This window comes from Marmota marmota, unplaced genomic scaffold, assembly GCF_001458135.2.
Source record: "Marmota marmota marmota unplaced genomic scaffold, marMar, whole genome shotgun sequence".
Lineage (NCBI taxonomy): Eukaryota > Metazoa > Chordata > Mammalia > Rodentia > Sciuridae > Marmota > Marmota marmota.
The window spans coordinates 7,273,741-7,283,826 of record NW_026000079.1 but is presented as its reverse complement, the minus strand read 5'-3'; the positions used below and the strand labels follow the sequence as shown (position 1 = coordinate 7,283,826).

General features: G+C 40.3%; 1 long non-coding RNA gene and 1 pseudogene across 2 annotated transcripts in view; one reads left to right on the top strand and one right to left on the bottom strand.

Moving 5' to 3' along the window:
- The first annotated feature begins 379 nt into the window (after positions 1-379).
- LOC107156630 lies at positions 380-7,958 on the top strand (annotated as a pseudogene).
- A 76-nt stretch (positions 7,959-8,034) lies between these two features.
- Positions 8,035-10,086, bottom strand: part of LOC125620286 — a 7,642-nt gene continuing 5,590 nt past the window's right edge. Inside the window, exons 2-3 of one of the 2 annotated variants that reach the window (XR_007351905.1) lie at positions 8,636-8,639; positions 8,035-8,443 (exon numbers count right to left, since the gene is read on the bottom strand). This is a non-coding gene — a long non-coding RNA (uncharacterized LOC125620286). The remainder of the gene's footprint in view (positions 8,444-8,635; positions 8,640-10,086) is intronic. The other variant, XR_007351906.1, reaches the window with a different exon arrangement.

Here is a 10,086-nt window from a genome sequence, read left to right as displayed (position 1 = left end):
TTCTGAGATTTGACAAATTCTGAAATTCGACAAGGACTTGTTCTGCTTTGTGTTTTCCAGTCAATTACTTATTTACTTTATAGCCAATGCTTGGGTAAAAAGAATGATCATATGTGCTCTTTCCATTAGATTCTTTACTTGTCTCCTATGCAAGACAGCAAAAGGCTAACCCAGGAGACCTCATCCACTCCATGATTTTCTAAGATATCTGTGACTGTGTGGAGAAGGAAATTGAGCCATTTCTGCAGAAGAACACATTTCAACAAGTCAGTTCTATGTGGCTTATTAAATAAAAGTGGGCAAGTAGAGACATCCCTGTTCGCATCCTGGGCCTGGGTGATCCAGTGAGTACTGTACACTTACTTGACCTCCAAGGACCATGGCATTTGCCTTAAGGTAGAAGGACAAACCAAATTGTGGACCCTGTTTTGGTGGTAAGTGAAAGCATATTCCATTTTGACTTGTGAGATTTGATAGATTCTGAGAATAGACAAGGACTTGCTCTTAGTGCTTCATCTGCAGGTCGAAAATGTTCACATCCTGAATTTAAATCAGTATTTGGTCATATTTCTTTAAGAAAGTCCCCTTTAACACCAAAGAGTTAACTGAGAAATATTCTTTTATGTTAGCACACAGATTTCTCTCAAGAGTTGCTTACCACTATGAGCACAGTAATCCCCTTCAGGATGCTTTTCAGGCAGCACCTGGACATAAAATCCATTTGCTGCCCACATCTTTCTCTTTCCCCCTTTCCTTTTGCTCCCATTCTACAAAGGAAAAAACAGAACTCCCATGGAAATGGAAAGACATGATCTTCCTATCTGGCAGACTACGTCTCAGGTTTTAACCTGGTCTTCTCACCCCTGTTTGCATGGAGCTGATTGTGAGAGATCATGAATCATCAGACTTCTCACTTGAGCTCAGAAGGTCTGAGTTATTCTCATCCCTAACACTACTGTCTGTGTAACCTCAACTTCATCAGCTATGAACTGGAGCCAGACACAACTCTCCATTTTCCACCACTGAGTGTTGAAATTGTCCCTACCTTAATCTTGAATTTACAACAACAGATTAAAGTAACTATTCTCGGGGCTGGGGATGTGGCTCAAGCGGTAGCACGCTCGCCTGGCATGCGTGCGGCCCAGGTTCGATCCTCAGCACCACATACAAACAAAGATGTTGTGTCCGCAGAAAACTAAAAAAATAAATATTAAAATTAAAAAAAAATAAAGTAACTATTCTCTTGTCTGAGATTAGGCCAGTCCTATATTTCTCACCTTGTCCAATGTTGGAATAATGCAATGGAGTGATCATTCTCTGAAATTCCTCCTCTGGAACCCTGTGCTCAGAGAAGCTCAGATGTAGTCCGAACTCAAGCACAGAGTTACTCAGATTTTCATCATTTCTTCCTCTGAACTTCCTTCCTCTATCTTCCCCGAGGTCTTGTTCCATGCTGACTTACTTGGGGCTTTCTTTTTGAGGGTTTCTCACACTGAACACCAAGTGGTATTTAATCTAAAGGTAAATTTGGTCATAGTAATTGATAAATTCATTTATCACTGTTGTATAACACATATTTTTGGAATATACCACTCAATGAGCAGCCCATAGAAAGTATAATCTTAGAGATGGATTTTAAAGCCAGGAGTGAGGGTGCATGCTTGTAGCCCCAGAGGCTTAGGAGGTTGAGGCAGGAGGATCACAAGTTCCTGACTCAGCAACTGAGCAAGAACCTGCTTCAAATTAAAAAGAAGGCAAGGACAGTTGTACGCTGATCTCACAAGAGAAACCATCTTAACACCATCTTGATTAAAACTATCCTTTTTCTGATAAATAAGGCATGGTTCCTTGCTCAAGGCTGCATGGTAGGTGAGCATGCTGACAGTGACTGAGACAGAAAGGCTGGCTCATATTGTGGAAGCCCAGGAGGACAGGAATGATTTTATATATATATATATATATATATAAAAAAAATATAAATTTTTTTAAATTAGAGGTTAAATATGTTAGGAAATTGGATTACTGAAGGTAGTATCTACATTCTTTTTTAAGTCAAGAGAGATTAGATTGAAAAGGAATACTGAGAGAGGAAGCAAAGGACTAAGGATGCTCTCCTGAGAACGCAAGAATGGTTGAGTCCAGAAGGAGGGAAAACACAAAAAGTTAATGTATATCAGGTGAAATAATGTGGTTTGTGCATTTTTAAAGCACCCGAAAACACATGATATAGATACTAAATATATTGTGTATGTATTGCTTAGAACTCTATAGACTATTTCATTTAATGCTCCCAACTACCATATGAGGTGGATTTCATTATAGTTATACAGATGAGGAATTTGAGACTATTGTAAATACCTGAGAGTTTACATTGTTTGCCCAAACCTAAAACCTAAACCAAAACTGTGAGTAGTGGCAAACCCAGAACCTAGTGCTATTGTGGGGACAAGTAGCTGTGAGTAATTTAATAGAGGCCAACATGGTACCTGCTTTGAATCTTTGGATCCAGATGTTCTTAAGATGTTAGAATTTGTTTTAGTATAATACTATAAAACACAGCTTTTATATTATATAACTCCTCCAATGAGGCCTAGGTCTGTATCCCATAGTTGAATATATTGGAGCCTATAAATAGGCAACTACTGTTTTGCTCTAGTCACTTTCAGCTCATGGGGCGGGGGGCAGTGTACTTTATTTTAAGTGCTTCTGGAAGGACAGACATTCTTCCCATAAATACAAATTTTCCTCTTGTTTCTCTTTCCAGTTCTATGAACACTTCTGTTGCTCTACCTTCTTTTGCTCAACTTTCAACCTGAGCTCTTGAAGGTGGGTTGAGAGGATCCCAGAGCCTCCTTAGGAACTTTGTCTTCTTGAAGTTCTCTATAGAGTCCTGACTGTGATGGCAGATAAAGGAGGGGGGAAAATTCTCAATACTCCAAAACTGTCTGTCGGCTGGAAGGTCAACCCAGTCATACCCAGGCTGGCACTAAGATCAAAGGCAAAGTGAAGGCAGGATCCACTTCCCTTCAGTATCTGAGATAGAGCTGGTCAACATAGCCAAGTAATGGTCCCTGGGATGACCTGCACTTCTCTGAGTGCAATGAAATAAGACTAATGTTTGAATTTCAGGAAATTGAGTTTAGTGCCCAGGCACCAGGGAAATAGATCAAGTGTATTTGTGGGAGGTTAAAGAGAGGTGTGGGAGTTGTTAAAATGGTAATGAGGACCTTTGTGAGAACATCAAAAAAGGTAATCCAATAAAAACAAGCATATAAAAAACTATGCAATATATCTATTTGTATAAAAGACCAAGTCATGGATTTCAGTTGAAGAATCACAGAAATCCTACACTTTGTTCCTCAGGTCCAGCAAGTTCTCCTTTCATGAACTCCCTCCAAGACATTTCTCATGAGGAGACATCTTTTGCTCTGGCCTTGAATTCTTCCAAGGTCAAATGGAGCTCTTTGCACAATGAGGCATGGTATGTCTGTCACTGGACAGTTTCACTTTGTAGAGATTACTCTCTTCAACAAGTCCATTTAGGTTTCCACATCACTTTCACCCACTGGTGTTAATTCTGGCTTCCAACTCCATAGACAAAGACTGATTTCAGTTTCACATGGTAATTGTTCAAACATTTAAAGATACTATAATAATACAGTCTTCTCAGGTAACTTCATAAAATATTCCTTTATCATCTTTTGAAAACTCTAATTAAACCTATCTCTTAGAAAAAAGTTGGCATCCAGAATTATTCTTAGAACCAAGTTATACCATGACCAAAGTAAAGCATATGGGCCTAACTTTTCCCTTGACTTAGCTTCCTGGCAAATCTTTGACACTCTAATTCAGTGTGATGTGGCTTAACTTGTTCTTGGTGAGCCATTCTAGTTACTTGTGCCCATCATTTTAGGTATTTCTATAATATCTAATTACATAAATATCTTCTTAGTTTACAAAATATCAAAATTTGCTCTCCCTACAAATATTAAAATATATATTCTCTTTATCATTTTGGAATTTTGACAATTGCTGTTTTCCAGCCATGAGGCAACTCTGATTGATCTTCTTAGTTTCCCACATTGAGAAGCAGGTTCTGTCATTCTCTTGAATGGGAGCTTACCTGGGTCTAGTAAATTGTCCTCACCTAAAATAGTTTTTATCCTGCCACTTTTCCATACATGATGTTTTTTCTGTTCTGAGTCTCTAAGGGGGTAAAGGAGTTCTAAAACTTCTCTATCTTTTCCCATCAGTGGACTTTCTATTATAGTCGTTTAAAGTAGAGATAGTGAACTTCAGGTCATTCTTGCTACATAAACACAGGGAAGAAGACCACAAGGCAAGAGAGTCAGAGATTGGAGTGATATGTCTAGAAGCAAAGTAGCATTCCCAGAAACTGCCGAAAGTTAGGAAAAGGCAAGGAATGATTCTTTCCCAAGGCTTTCAGAGGCAGAATGCTCCTGTTGGCACTTTGATTTCAGACTTCTAGGCTCCAGAACTGCAAGAAAATAAATTTGTTGTTTTAAGATACCCAGTTTGTGGTACTTTGTTGTGGAAGCCCTAGAAAACTGGGGCTTCCAAGGAATGAAGGATGAAGGAATGAAGGAATGAAGGTATTCCAAGGAATGAAGATGAAGCAGCCATCAGTAATTCCCAGCCTACTGTTGAATGTCAGTTAGATGAAGACACATTTCCCAAGGGCTATAGTTTTCATCCTAAAGTTATTGGCACTTCCTAGCCGAGGACATCAAAAAGAAATGACTGGATGTCATATCTGAAGGTCAAAGAACATATCCAAGAATTGTCCAGTGGCCCCTTTCTTAGCTCCCTCTAGGATTCTCAATGCTGGAATGATCCCAGGGAGGTACTTCATAAATGTCTCCTCCAATAGTAGAACTCATTGCCAATCTTTAGGAGTCTGTGCACAAGTAAGTGTTCACCTAACAGTCTATATCCTCACCAGCAACACGTCTGCTGATCCTTCATGGGACTGTTCTATATTGGAGCTGCAGGGAAATGAAGGAGCAGTGGGAGCCAGGATGAGGAGAACTAGAACAGCTCTGCTTCTGTTCCTGGTGGCTCCCACCACTCCTGCCTCAGCTGACTCTGAACCTACACTGAAGCTGAGGGAGTCTTTGAGGGACTTGGATCCTGGCCAAAATGGTTCACAACACTATAAAAATAATTTTTAAACATAGCTTACATTGGCTGGAACCTGTCTAAAGAATGACTTAAATACTCTTATGGGGGAGGGGGATTTGTAGAATCAGAAAATACTTTGAGAACCTGGTCATGTCATTTAGACCCTTCATTACTGTCTCCCTCTGAGGGAAAAAATTAGCTGGGGTGGCAGGGACATAATTCAGAGAAAAGAATAATCTTCCCCCTTTCAAGGATCATTACCAAGGGCCATCAACTAGAAGGGTTTCTCCCCTGAGTATATAGGAGTGAGGTCTCTGTTTGTCCTAAGCCAAGCCAAATTCCTTTAAGGAACAATATATTTAAATAAATATCCCCTCCCCTAATTTAAAACTTTTCAGATACTAATTAGAATTACTGTGAAATAAAGTGTTTGGGAAATCAGTACACCTTTAACACAATGCCTCACTGAAAGTAGGAACTCAATCAAAATGTGATTCCCCATCTCTTTTAAATGTCTTTTATTCAGAAAATCAGCTGACTCTTAACCAAGATCGTAGGAGTTTCCAAGTCTGTCAATCACAGTGGTCAGAGTTTTCATGTTCCACCCTCCCCTGGCTATTCAACTCAAGGAATGTGCACTACCAGACTTTTGTGAGGGGGAATTTAGCCTACAGTGTAGCTGCCATGCCAGCAGGATTATTGCTTGACTGTTTTATAAATTTGGCTCAAAAAAACAAAAAAGGAAAAGTGATAAACAATTGTTTCTCTGTTAGGATAACTTCAAATGGAAGGGAAAGGCTTTCAGTATCCCTCAGAAAAGGTAGAGGTAGTAGAAAGTAATGATGCTCTTTGGGAGAATCACTCCAGAGGTGACATCTCACTTACTGAAAATAGTGGCAGGGATTTGCAAGTAAGAGAAAAGTGTCCTTAATTTTCTGCCATCTCCCAGGATAGTGCTGAAGTTGAACAATGTGCCTTTGAGTAACCAAGTTTTAGGATGAAAATAAAACTCCCATTCTCCCCTTGGACTAGGTCAGGTACGTACCAAGGGCAAGAAGTGTTATATGTAGAGTCTTGACCCATTTGTAGAGACTATAACTTTGTGTTGGGTAGAAAGAGTGGAACATGGAAAACACTGGCTCTGAAGCCTGGCAAAAGAGGTTCTGAGAAGGAGTGAGTACCCTCCCTGTTTTGTCCTTGGTTGCTCACACTGCAAAGTGCAGTATATAGTCCCTGCCCTTCAGAGTCAGGTGCACTTGAAGTGAATGTTACCTCAAGCTGGGTTGTCTTTAGTAAGTTCCTCAATGTTGCTGGGCCTTAGTGCTCTCAGTTATAAGACTGGTATACCACCACCTACTTGAGGGGATCACTGTGCCAATGAAATGGGACAACAAATGGATAGTGGTAAGAAATGTGAGCATAATAGGTGCTTGATAAATGTGAATTTCCTGTCTTTCCTTTATACTATAATCTTAGGGTAAATATTTTACTGCTTTGCTTTTCAGGGTGAAATGAAAAAACAGGAATAGTACCAGATTAAAACCATTAAAATTCATTCATTGCCTAAAATAGTCAATCTGGAAAAGTAGATCAGATATATCCAGAGACTAAGAAAGACTTCTTGGTGTTGACCACATCATGATTTGACTAATATAGTTGCCTAAAAATTTAAATACTTTTCCAATTAGGGAAATTAAAGAGAAAACTGGGAAGAAAATTAAAGGTTGACTTAAAACTAGTTACTCTTTTCCTCCTTTCCCTACCAAGCCCACCCCAATGGCATTCCTAGAAGAATCTAGGGAAGGGCATGCTGATGTGGTTGGTGACAGACTCATCTTGAACATCATTAGATGTCCAGTTACAGCTGGATTAGCAGAATTATTAGAATATTGGATGGGAGCCGAGGAGATCCTGCGCAGCGCTGCCAAAGCCCTGGCAGAGAAGCTAGGTCATCAAATTTGAAATATTTAAAGTAGATACAAACTATTTCCGCAATGCAGACAATTAAAGTGCATGGTTGTGGGCGATGGTGCTGTTGGTAAAACATGCTTCCTGATATCCTACACAACAAACAAATTTCCATCCGAGTATGTACCAACTGTTTTTGACAACTATGCAGTCACAGTTATGATTGGTGGAGAGCCATATACTCTTGGACTTTTTGATACTGCAGGGCAAAAGGATTATGACAGATTATGACCGCTGAGTTATCCACAAACAGATGTATTTCTAGTCTGTTTTTCAGTGGTCTCTCCATCCTCATTTGAAAATGTGAAAGAAAAGTGGGTCCTGAGATAACTCACCACTGTCCAAAGACTCCTTTCTTGCTTGTCGGGACCCAAATTGATCTCAGAGATGACCCATCTACTATTGAGAAACTTGCCAAGAACAAACAGAAGCCTATCACTCCAGAGACTGCTGAAAAGCTGGCCAGTGATCTGAAGTCTGTCAAGTATGTGGAGTGTTCTGCACTCACACAGAAAGGCCTAAAGAATGTGTTTGATGAAGCAATATTGGCTGCCCTGGAGCCTCCAGAACCAAAGAAGAGCCGCAGGTGTGTGCTGCTATGAACATCTCTTCAGAGTCCTTTCTGCACGGCTGGTGTCGGCATCATACTAAAAGCAATGTTTAAATCAAACTAAAGATTAAAAATTAAAATTCGTTTCTTCAATAATGACAATGCCCTGCACCTACCCATATGTACTCATGTGAGACAAGGCCCATAGGTATGCCCCCCGCACCCTGCCATACTAGTTAATTTTGAGTAATTCTGTATTGTCAGAAAGTGATAAGTACTAGTTTTTATTGTTTAAAAAGAACCCCCCCCCTTTTTTTGTTGTTGTTTAAAAGCAAGGCATGCTTGTGATGACTTTGTAACAGACTAATTTGTTGAAGCCATTCCCTGGTTCCAACCTGGAGAGTAATGAGTAATCTTGGACACTTTTGCCCACCCACCCCTTTTTTGGTGTGTGTGGGGGTGTATGTGGGGTTCATTTTTAGTCTTTTTTTTTTTTTTAATTAACTGATGGACAGCCCTTAGGAGAGGAGGACAAATTGATTCCACATTCTACTTCCTAGATCTAGTTTAGAAAATGTGTTCCCCACGTGGTGCTCTTAGGAAGGAGTATAGTAAATGCCTCATTTAATAATATACTCCTTTTTGAAAGTTGCTTTTTCTCTTCACCCTTGAGTAGATCCAGTATTTGATGAAATTCATGAAAATGGGTGGAAGCTGTCTTGCCCCTCCTCTTTTCTAGGATGCACTCTGTATGTGACTGTGACTTTCAAGGAAATTTGTTTGCTATTTGCTGTTTTTTTTGGGGGGGGGGGTTCATTTCTAATTTCTTTCATTGGTAAATGAAGAAAAGTATTGCACCTTTTGAAATACACCAAATGAATTTGGTTTGTAATTAAAAAACAAATTTTCCCCTGTCAGTCATTGTTTTATATACTTAGCATAGATTTGCAACTCACTGTGTGGTGGTCCTAGAACCCAGCTGAAGACCTGGCACATAGAAGAACTGTGAAGGGTGGTGCTAGAAGACAGATGCCTGCAGGATGACTGGCATCCTTTCAGGTTTGAGGATGTGGGCCTGCTTCATGAAGAAGCTGGTGGTGGATGGGGTGGGAGAACATTTACCAACAAGAGGACTGACCAGTTGGGAATCCCCTTATTTCTGTTTTGGGTATGAGGCCCCCCTAGCCCACTGATATTCTTTAATGAAAATCATGGCGAGAGTCTTGTGGAGACTCTTCATAAGTGTTAATAGGGATTTGTTTTTCAGCTTATTTGGTTGCAGTTTCCAGTTTTTAAAAATGTTTAGATAATTTTTTCCACCTTCCCCAAATCCTAAAACTTGTAGATTCATTAGTGTTGAACCAATGCTTTTTCCCATCTCAATTCTTTGTATATGCATTCTTTTCAGATGTATTAAACAAACAAAAACCCTTCACAAAAAAAAAGGATGGGATCAAAAATCCACAATGAATGATGAGGAATATTTAGGGGTAAAATAGAAAATAGGAACCATGTCTCTTTACCCCAAGAATTCCAGAATCCTAGACACAGTGTTAGCCTGGTCAGGAAGATGACATGGCTGTGTTGCATTTATCCCCTCCATCAGCATCCCAATTTGTACTCCTCCACCCCCCACCAAGTCCAACACCATGTACATGTCAGAGGGGGTCTACTGAGTGATAGCATATGAGACTAGGAATGAAAAAAAGCTGCCTGAGACTCTTGGGGCTTGTACTTGGTATTGAATCCCAGAGCTGTGCTCAAAAAGGCATATCACAGTACCTTGGATTACAGGGCCTGGCAGCAAAGATGCCTCCTCTTGGCCTAGACCTTGTGTGAGTGCCCCACATTGGAGGCTACTTAGGTACTCACTGGCTACATTCACTGTAGGATGCACCTCCTGCTCATTAAGCAGGGGGGAGGTGCTGCTGAGAGGATGATGGGCAGCACGTGGGGCAAGGCCTCTAGCCTGGATCTGGGGCTGAGTCTGCGACTGGGTACCATCCCTGGTTGCTAGGACTTCCATCATTCTATGCTTTTTCTGTATCTCCCTTAAGATACTGCAGGGGAAAGAAAAGAAAAATAAAAGTCACCTGAAAACCACAGCTGTATTGATTTGGAGGTTCGCAGAAGAAGCCCAGGAGAGGTGAGGACATAATTCCTTCATAGAAAAAGCCCAATGATTCATTTCTGCCTTAGAGCAGGATGGGTGGTAGGGGGAAGGACACTGAGGGTCAGGCAGAACAACTGTTATCCAGTACATTGACCATAAACATCTTAAAGAAGAGAAAAGACTCATTGGGCCTTTATAATAATACTCATGCTTTTATCACAAGACACCCAGAAGCCCATAACGTTCAATTCACTCTGTGAACTGAATCTGTTAAATAGTATTTGCAGTGGCCTATTTTTTTTTTTTTTTTTTT